Genomic DNA, 10,996 nt, shown 5'->3' with positions numbered 1-10,996 from the left:
TACTTGCATAACAGAGGACCCCAACACAATGCAGAAGGGAAATGGGCCTGTTGATGTATCCACATCAGTATAAAAGAACACTACCAGTGGTTTAGTTATCCTGTCCTATAGTAGTGTGTCTTTTCAAGGATTCCCCAATGTGAATTTTCAGAGGGTTAGTCTTTAGTGAAGTGTTCTTCCATTAAATTAAGCTTGCAAGAATGAATGTCAAGCTTTGTATCTACTTAAAAGGTTTGTTTTACATTTATTTATGGGGGGGGGGTGGCATGCATGCCATAGTGCGTGTGTTGAAGCCAGAGGATGACTCTTGGGTGTCAGTTACCTCCTTCCACAATGTGGACTAAGGAATCAAACTCATGGTCAGTTTTGGAATGAGGTGCCTTTACCCACTGAACATCTTGGTATCTACTATTAGACTTTTAAAGATTTGGTTCATATCTTTGTGATGTTTGTCCCTAAATAATTAGTTCTACACTTTAAATTACTGTGTCTGAAGCCTTCAATCCCAGAAAGGTAGTTTTCTAAGGAAAGCTGGGAATTGACCTGAAAGGCCAGAGAATAAAATTCCTTTGGAATAAATCATTTCAAAAACTTTAAATCTGGGGGTGGAGAGATGGCTTAGCGATTGAGAGCCCTGGCTGCTTTTTACAAAGGACCTAGATTCAGTTCCCAGCACCCACATGGCACCTAATAACCAGTTCTAGGAGATCCAACATCCTTTTCTGACCTCCACAGGCACTGAATACATATGGTAGAATTTATACTTGCTGGCAAAGCATACATATAAATATTTGCACGACATGGGTGCACTTACACGCAGGCAATACGCTCATACACAAATAAAAATAATAACTAGCCGGCTGTGGTGGCACACGCCTTTTGTCCCAGCACTTAGGAGGCAGAGGCAGGCGGATCTCTGTGAGTTTAAGGCCAGCCTAGTCTACCTAGTGAGTTGAGGTCAGCTGGGACTACAGGGAGACCCTGTCTCAAAAAGACAAAATTATATATATATATATATATATATATATATATATATACATATTTGTTTGGTCTTTTTGAGACAGGGTCTCCCTGTACCCCAGCTGACCTATAACTCACTCTGTAGAGCAGGCTGGCCTTGAACTCAGAGATCTGCCTACCTCTGCCTCCTGCGTGCTGGGATTAAAGGCGTTTGCCACCATGCCTGGCTAAAATAAAACTTCTTAACTGGAAAAGCTAGATTCCTTTAAACTGCTGAGAGTGAAGTTTAGACATAAAAGGAGGAATTAATTAGGAACTCACATCCAAATTCAAAAGACACTGACAATAGAAATCATGTTTAAAGTACTGAGTTTAGGGTAGTGAGATGCCTTAGTGGGTAGAGGTGCTTGTCACCAAGTCTGAGGAAAAGAATTTAATCCCCGTACCCACGAGCTGGAAGGAGAGAACCAGCTCTGGCAAATTGCCCTCTGACCATGTATGCATCATAGAATTCACATACCAAGACAGCATCTTATTATTAAACATTCTGAATTCCTAAATGTTCAAAATGCAAAACTTTCTTAGTGTTACCATGATGCTGCAACTGGAAAATTTCACACTTGATCTTCAGTGACCCATTGTAGTCAAAGCACAGGCACACCTAAAATATACACATATTCCTTTATGTGTGAAAGGTATATATGAATATATGTGAATTTTGTGTTTAGACTTGGTCCCATCCTCCAAGTACCTCATGAGTAAATATCCCAAGACAAAAATCAAATTCAAAATGCCTCTGGTCCCAAACATTTCAAGTAAGGATCACTGCATCTTTATTTTACAGGCTCTAGAAAAAAGTGAAAAAAAAATGACCAAAAATGTTTTAAAGAACATTGAGCAATGGTATTGCTGCACGTGGTGATGCACATCTATAACCCTAAGTATTGGAGGGGACAGGGTAGGAAGAGTATATGTTCTAGGTACCTGGACTACAGACCACATTCAAGGCTACCCTGAGCAACTTAGTGAGTCCTTGTGTCATGAAGTGAAAAAGAATTAGAGGCATAATTCACTGATGAAACAAACACCTACCTAGAATCCCCCGTGTGTAGGGGGGTGTGGCTCAGTGGTAGAGCACCTTCCTAGAATCCTCCAGTGAGGGACTGGGGTGTGGCACAGCGGTAGAGCATCTGCCCAGAATCCCCAACTGATGGGCTCGGGGCGTGGCTCAGCAGTAGAGCACCTGCCAAGAATTCCCCAGTGAGGGACTGGGGATGTGGCTCAGAGGTAGAGCACCTGCCTAGAATCCTCCAGTGAGGGGCTGAGGGTGTGGTTCAGTGGTAGAGCACCTGCCTAGGATCCCCAGTGAGGGGGAGGGGAGATATGGGTCAGTGGTAGAGCTCTTTCCTAGAATCCCTCAGTGAGGGGTTGGGGTCGTGGCTCTGTGGTAGAACACCTGCCTAGAATCCCCCAGTGAGGGGCTGGGGTGTGGCTCAGAGGTAAAGCACCTGCCTAGAATCCCCCAGTGAGGGGCTGGGTCCTGACTCAGTGGCAGAGCCTTTGCTTAACATACAGGAGTCCCTATATTCAATCCCCAATACTGTAAATCCCCTAAGAAATATCCTCCTAGGCACTGAGAATTTAACTCAGTGGTAGAGTTTTTGCTAGCATATACAAGGCCAATCCACAACACCATGTGAGGAAAAAAATATCTTCTAGGACTGATTTTAGAGTAAAACAAAATATAAAATTTCCTGGGAAACAGGTGAGTGAGCTTTTGAATAGGAAGCTTTTGCTCTTTATTAAAAAGAAATAGTTAATAGTTGTGATAAGTAGAATGTACCGAATTTTTAATAGCTGAGATTAGGTTAAAAAAAATCCAAACCTAGGGCTGGAGAGAAGGCTCAGCAGTTAAGAACACTGGCTGCTCTTTCAGAGGACCTGGGTTCGATTCCCAGCACCGACATGGTGGCTAACAACCATCTGTAACTGCAATCCCAGAGGAATCCAACGCCTTCTTCTGACCTCTGCAAGCACTGCATAACACAGGAGCACTTACATACAAGCAGGCAATCCACTCATATACATGAAATACTAAATAGTAAAGTATTTTTTTTTAAATCCAAACTTGTGGGAAATTCGAAGATTTCCAGTTTCCTTGATGAAATCTCCAGTTCATTTGCCTGCAGCCTTTGATATTACCATTCCTTACTAATCGTGGAGATTCCATAACTAAGTTTAGTCTTAGTACATCACCATACCTACAATAAAATCATTGTTTATTTTTTAAAGTTCTTTTAGGAAGCATTAATTTTTGTGTGTATCTGTGGAGGTCAGAGGACAAGGGGTGAGAGTCAGTTCTCCCCTTCCACCATGTGGATTCCAGAGATTGAACTCAGAGTTGGGCATCAAGTATCTTCAACCACTGAGCCATCTCACCACCTCAATTTTGTTTTTCTTTTGAGAGTATCTCATGTAGCTCAGGCTGGCCTCAGACTTGCCAGTCTGTCCTTGAACTCCTGACCTTCCTGGACCCACTTAACAAGTGCTATGATTACATGTATGCACCACCAACACCCAGCTACTTTCCTAATATTATTATTATTATTGTATTAATAATATTATTATTTTGTCTTTTTTTTGAGAGGGTTTCCCTATAGCCCTAGATGGCCTGGAACTCCCTATGTAGGCCAGGCTGGCTTTGAACTCGAGATTTGCTTGCCTCTGTCTCCCAAGTGCTGTTACTAAAGGCATGTGCCACCATGCACAGCTATTTTTTATTTAGTAAATATTTTATCTAATATTTGTATATACATATAATGTGTTTGGGTCCAATGTACCCCCTATGCCCTCCTTTCCAGTTCCTCATTTAGAAATGTTTTTAATGTTGCACCTGGGTAGAGGGAGTTGGGAATCTCTCTATATAACTTCTTACTTTAATTATGTGTTGTGGACATTGTTGGTCACCTAAATAAAGTAAGATGTGTCCCTAAGAAATTTGGTACCAAGTTACCACAGCATCCTTAAGTGATATGGTCAGGGTTCTCTAGAGAATCAGAACTGATAAAATGAATATATTTATTAGATTAGCTTTACAGGATAGAGTGAGTAGTCCAACAATGTCTGTGCCACTCTGGAGAGGCTGAGAATCCAATAGTTGCTCAGTTCACAAGGCTGGATGTCTCAGAAGTCCCAATCTGGCACTGAAGGATTCATGGAGATCTGCTAGTTCTCAGTCTACGATGGCATCAGAAGTTGGTTCTACTATCAGTGGAGGAATGCCACAGTAAAAGATGAACCCACCAGTGAGAGAAGGCAAGCAGGCCAGAAGGGAATCCTCCCTTCTGCCATGGCCTTTTATACAGGGTGCCATCAGAAGGTAACACCCACATTCAGGGAGGGTCTTCCAGCTTCAAATAATCTAATCAGGAAAGCCTCTCTCATTTCAGTAAATTCCAGATCCAGTCAAGTTGACAACCAAGATTAGCCATCACAGTGAGTGTCCCCTTTGTCTAGTGGAAAGAGAATAACACTGTTTAGGGTAAAGTTCTGCTACCAATGACTAAAAAACAATTGTAGGGTGTGTGTGTGTGTGTGTGTGTGTGTGTGTGTGTGTGTGTGTTTTGTTTTGCTTTTAAGACAGGCTTTCACTCTGTAGCTCAGATGAACCAGGAACTTGTGATGATCCTCCGGACTCAACCTCCTGAGTGCTGGGATTACAGACACCAGGGGCCACATCCACCTGTAAATTTTTTTCTTTTTTAAAAATTATTTTTATTTTATGTGTAGAGTATTGCCCACATGTATGTAAGTGCACCTGTGTCATACAATGTCCACGGAGGTCAGAAGAGGTTGTCAGCTGCCATGTTGGTGCTGGGAACTGAACACCAGCCCTTACAAGAGCAACCAGTGCTCTCAACCACAGAGCCAGCTCTCCAGCCCCTGTATTTTTTCATAATTTGGAATTTTTGGGGGTCCTTTTGAAGCAGGATCTCCCTGTAAGCCCAGCTGTACTGGAACTCACTATGTAGACCAGGCTGACCTTGAACTCAAAGAAATCCACCTGCCTCTGCCTCCGAGTGCTGGGATTAAAGGCGTGCACCACCACGCCCGGCCATAATTTGGAATTTTTAAATGCTTTTTTAAATTATTTTTATTTTGTGTGTAGGAGTGTATTGCCTGCATGTGTGTAAGTACACCCATGCTGTGCAATGCCTGTGGAAGTCAAAAGAGGGCATAGGATTCTTCTGGAATTGGAGTGAGGGATGGTTGTTAGCTGCTATGTGGATGCTGGGAATCAAACCCAGGTCCTCTGCAAGAGCAGCCGGTGTTGTTTGCCACTGAGCCATCTCCCCAGCCCCACCATAATTTAGAATTTTAAAATTAATTTTTACAAAATTTTCACGTGTGTATACCTGTGTTATTGACCACTCATTCCTCCCACCTCCCTAGGTCCCTGTCCATCCTCGACCCTCCACAAGTCTCTCTCTCTCTCTCTCATGCTTATGTCTATTCATTTTGTATTATACCCATCAAGATTAAACAGAACCATTAATGTGACTGGGTTTGGGGCTATCTGTTGGAGCCTGGTGGGCTCAGCAGATGGTAGACAACTAAAGACAGATTCTCCAGAATCTGTCTATAGACAATAGTTGAGAGGTCAAGAGTAGGACCTTGTGAGCCTCTCCCCTTTTAACTGATAGGCCTGGTCTCATGTGGGCCCAGTTCAGGTAACTACACTTGATTTGATGTAATGATTACAATAATTTTAATAGGTATGTTTTTAAATTAAAAACTTATTAATTAATTTATTTAGAGGCAAGGCCTCACTATGTAGCCCTAGCTGGCCTGGAACTGTCTATACAGACCAGCCTGGCCTTGAACTCATAGAGATCCATCTGCCTCTGCCTCCCAAGTGCTGGGATTGAAACCACCATACCCAGGTACAGCTATTTTAAAAAAATAACAGGCTGGGGCTGGAGAGATGACTCAGTGGTTAAGAGCAATGACCACTCTTGGCAGAGGACTCAGGTTCAATTTCCAGCATCCACATGGCAGCTAACAACTCTCTGTAACTCCAGTTCCAAGGGAATTCAACTCCCTCTTCTGATTTCTTTGGGCATCGTACAACACAGGTGCACTTACACACATGCAGGCAATACACTCATACATAAAATAAAAATAAAACAAAACATTTTTAAAAACACGCTAGAATCCAGGCATGGTGGCACACGCCTGTAGTCCCAGCACTTGGGAGGCAGAGGCAGGCGGATCTCTGTGAGTTCATGGCCAGCCTGGTCTACATAGTGAGTTCCAGGACAGCTGGAGCTACAGGGAGACCCTGCTTCAAAAAGAAAAAAGAAAAAAAAAAAAAAAAACCAGGCTGGAGAGATGGCTCAGCAGTGAAGAGCACTGGCTGCCCTTGTAGAGGACCCAGGTTCGGTTTCCAGCACCCACATGGTGGCTAACAACCGTCTAAAACTCCCATTCCTGGGGAATATGATGTTCTCTTCTGCCCTTCATTTGCATTTTACAACACAGGTGGACTTACATACATGCAGACAATATACTCATACACACAAAATAAAAATAAGTATTTTTTTTTAAAAAAAAGTGTAGGGGGTGAAGAAATAGCTCACTGGTTAAGAGCGCTTATTGGTCTTCCAGAGGATCTGTGTTCGGTTCCCAGTACCCACATAATGGCAGTCCTTAATTCCAGTTGCAGGGGGGATCTGATGCCCTCTTTTGGCCTCTGCAGGCATTGCACAACATGTATATAAGTGGTGCACTTATATACATGCAGGCAAAACATAATACACATAAAAATATAAAAATAAATAACAATTTAAAAAATAAGAGTGTGGCAGATGGTGGGTAACAACCATCCATAACTCCAGTTCCAGGGGACTGACACTCTCTTCTGGCCTCTGCAGGCATTGCATGACACTGGTGCACTTACATACATTCAGGCAATGCACTCATACACATAAAAAGAAAATAAAGATTTTCTAAAGAAAAATACTGATCAGGGCTGGAGAAATGGCACAGCTGTTAAGAACACTGACTATTCTTGCAGAAGACCCGGTTTGGAATCCCAGCACCCACATGGCAGCTAAGAACTGTCCGTAACTCCAGTTCCAGGGGATCTGACAGCCTCTTCTGTCCTCCATGGGCACTGCACGACATGGGTGCACTTACCTACATGCAGGCATAACACTCATACACATAAAATAAAAATAATAAATAAAATATTAAAAAAAAATTGAGGGGCTGGAGTGATGGCTCAGTGGTTAAGAGCACTGACTGCTCTTGCGGGGGGCAAGAGGACCCAGGTTCAAGTCCCAGCACCTACATGGTGGCTATGACCCGTCCTTCACTCCAGTTCCAGGGGAATCTGAAACTCTCTTCTGACTGTCATGGCATTGCACGACATGGGTGCACTCACATACATGCAGGCAATATACTCATACACATAAAATAAAAATAATAAAATTTAAAAATTTAAAAAGACCCCATTGATCAAAAGTAACAGGAAGGAAAGGGTTTGGCCTATAGCTCACAGAGCATCACTGAGGGAAGTTAAACAGGAACTCAGGACAGGAACCTGGAGGCAAGAACTGAAGCAAAGACCATGAAGGGACACAGTTTACTGGCTTGTTTTCCCTGGCTTGCTCGGCTACCATTTTTGTGCAGCCTAGGCCCACCTGCCTAGGGATGGTACTGCCCACAGTAGTCTGGACCCTCCTGCATTAAACAGTGATCAAGAAAATGCCTCACAGATATGTCCATTGGCCAATCCAATGGAGGAAATTGAGGTTCCCTTTTCTCAGGCCCTTAGTCTGTATCAAGCTGGTGAAGATTAATCAGCACATCCCTTCTCCTGGACCTGTGACTGTGCAGCCATAAAGAACTGGGGCTCTTTGATGGGTAGTTCACATTACAACAGAAAATTTTAAATGGTCTTGTACTATCTTTTAGCCACTAGATTACAACAGTTTCAGAGACACCATGGTGGTGTCACAGGGACCCACTTGCAGCATCTCAAGAAATCATTAGTCATTGTGCTGATTCATTTTTATTGCTAACTTGGCACAACTTAAGAGTCACCTGGGAGGACAGAACTTCAGTTGAAGACCTGCTTTCATTGAATTGGCTTATGGCCATGCTGTGAGAGATTGTTTTGAATGATGAGAGAGCCCAGGCCACTGTGGGCGGTACCATCCCTAGGCAGGTGGACCTGGGATGTATTTCTATCTAGCTGAACATGAGTTAGAGAGTGAGCCAGTAAGCAGCATTCCTCCATGGTTTCTGCTTTACTTCCTGCTTGAGTGCCTTTCCTGACTTCCCTTGATGATGACTAGTGACCTAGAAGTATAAGTTGCCTTTGGTCAGAGTGTTCTGTCACAGCAACAGAAAAGCCAACTACAACAGTCCTGGATAGATGGGCCAACATTGTTATGTTCAGAGACACTAGTCCACCACAAGATGCAGTGCCAAGAGAGCTAGAAAGAGGAAGCCTTGCATGGTGCTGCAAGAGACAGAGGTAAGGACCAAGGGCCAGCCTTTTCTATACAGAGTTCAAGACCAGCCTGGGCTACATGGGACCCTGTCTCTTAAAATAAAAATTAAGTGCTGAAAATAGGTACCAACTGGACTTCTAATTGTCTTCACAAAAGATATTTTATATTGACTCCAAATTGCCTTGCAGGCAAATGTTGGTCAGTATTTAATGTTATGACATATGGTAAAAATAGACATCAGTAGTTCAAACAGGAAATGGAACCTTCTCTAGACTGAAGTGCAAACTTACTCTCTGAAAATCACAAAACATTGAAAGACATCCTGAAAGATCTAAGTAACTGGGAAAGCTTCTGATATGCACAGAGCTGGAGACCTCACACTGAAGACCATCTACCCCTGACCAAACTACAGGTCCAATGGAATCGATGAGTCCATCATATAGATGGAATGGAATCTACAACTCCCTTGTAGAAACTGAAAAGTTAATTCTAAAATTAACATGAATTTTCAAGGGGCCAACATGAGCCAAAATCATCTTGAAAATGAAGAAAAGAGTAGGTAAGGCTCCTCAAATTTCATCTTCAAAACACACCATACAACAGTAGACAAGAGAATGTGGTACTGATGGAAAGATTAAAATGTGGATCAGTGGAACAGAATTAGGAGTTCAAAACTGAACTCATATGTGTACGATCAAGTAATTTTTGACCATACCAAGATCATACAATGAAGGAAGAAGAAACTGGTTTTTTTTTTCCTTTTGAGACAGGGTCTCACTGTGTGTCTCTGGCTGGTCTGTAACTCTCTATGTAGATCAGGCTAGCCTCAAACTCACAAAGATCTGCCTGCCTCTGTCTCCCAAGTGCTGGGATTATAGGTGTGCCCCACCACACCTGGAAGAAGTATCTTTAAAAAAAATTTTTTTTTGAGATGGCTCAGTGGTTAAGAGCATTGGCTGCTCTTGTGGAGGACCTGGGTTTAGTTCCCAGAACCCATATGACAGCTAACAGTCATCCTTAACTCCAGTTCCAGGGGATCTGATGCCCTCTTCTGGCCTCTGCAGGCCTTGCATGCTTACGATGCACTTAATACATGCAGGCATGACACTCATTCACATAACATAAAAATAAAATTAAAAATAGGGTTGGGTATAATGGCACATGCCTTTAGTCCCAGCACTCAGGAGGCACAGGCAGACAGATCTCTGTGAGACTGAGGCCAGCCTGGTCTACATAGTGAGTTCCAGTTCAGCTGTGGCTGCAGGGAGACCCTGTCTCAAAAAGACAAAAATATTATTTATTCTTTGAGAATTTCATACAGGAATAAAGTGTATTTTATTATATCCACTCCTTCAACTTCTCCCAGACCCCCACCATATATCCCTCCCAACTTCATATCCTTTTAAAAATAACCCACTGAGTTCAGTTAGTGCAGATCATATGTGCATGGGTGTGGGTCCATCCACTGCAGCATGGGCAATCTACCAGTGGCCACACCCCAGAAGAAACCTGATTCTCCCTCCCCTAGCAGCCATCAATGACAATAGCTCCTGAGCTAAGGGTCAGGCTCACAAGCCATTCTCCCCTCCATGCTGGAATTTTGACTGGCTTGATCTTGTGTAGATCTTAAGTAGGTATCCAGTCACTCTGAACTCACAAGCACACCAATCTTGTCCTGTCCAGAAGACACTGTTTTGCAGCTGTCCTCCACAATCTCTGGCTTTAACAATCTTTCTTTCCCCTCTTCCTCGATGCTCCTTGATCCCTGGAGAGAGGGAATTTGATATAGATGTTTTATTTAGGGCCGAGTACTCTGCAAACATTTATTCTCTGCACTCTGACTCCTTGTGAGTCTCTGTCTTAACTGCCATCCAATACTCAAAGAAGCTTCTCTGGTGAGGGCTGAAACCTGTACTCATATGTCTAGGCTGGGAGCTGGAGGGATGGCTGGGAAAGAATAATCTTTACAATAGTGCTGGTGCAGTTGGGTAAGTGCTATGCCATAGGATAAAGTTGGACCGTTGTCTCTTCTGTCACAAACAAGACTAAGCTCCAAGGGGATCTAGGATCTAAATGTAAAAGGTAAAACTATGCATGTATCATAAGAAAGCCTAGTGGTAAATATTCCCAATCTTAAGTTTAGCAGATTCTTGGATATAAGTGAAATGGCAAAGCGGACTCCATTGTATTCTAGCTGACTTTTGTATTTCCCTGTTCATGCTTGCTAACTGTTGTCAACCAGCCAGAACTGGTTCCATGAAGCCTTCAGCTGTAGTTTCAGGGAGTACATTCTTTCTACAATACTGGGAAACTTACAAGTAGCCAGATAGCACGTCCCCTCACCTAGCTACATCTGCATCTCCATGGAGCCCATTGCTTCTGCAATTCTGAGAAACTTGTTTTTCCTAATCTAAACTTTTTGTTAACTGAAAACCTCTTTGTTAACTGACCTGCTCCTGATCTGGTGTAAGTATGGTAATCTGATGTAAACATAGTAGTGTTGCCCCTGGCATGAT

This window comes from Nannospalax galili, unplaced genomic scaffold (assembly GCF_000622305.1).
Source record: "Nannospalax galili isolate Female #2095 unplaced genomic scaffold, S.galili_v1.0 scaffold385, whole genome shotgun sequence".
Classification (NCBI taxonomy): Eukaryota; Metazoa; Chordata; class Mammalia; order Rodentia; family Spalacidae; genus Nannospalax; species Nannospalax galili.
The sequence above is the reverse complement of the archived record's forward strand: the minus strand, read 5'-3'. Positions refer to the sequence as shown.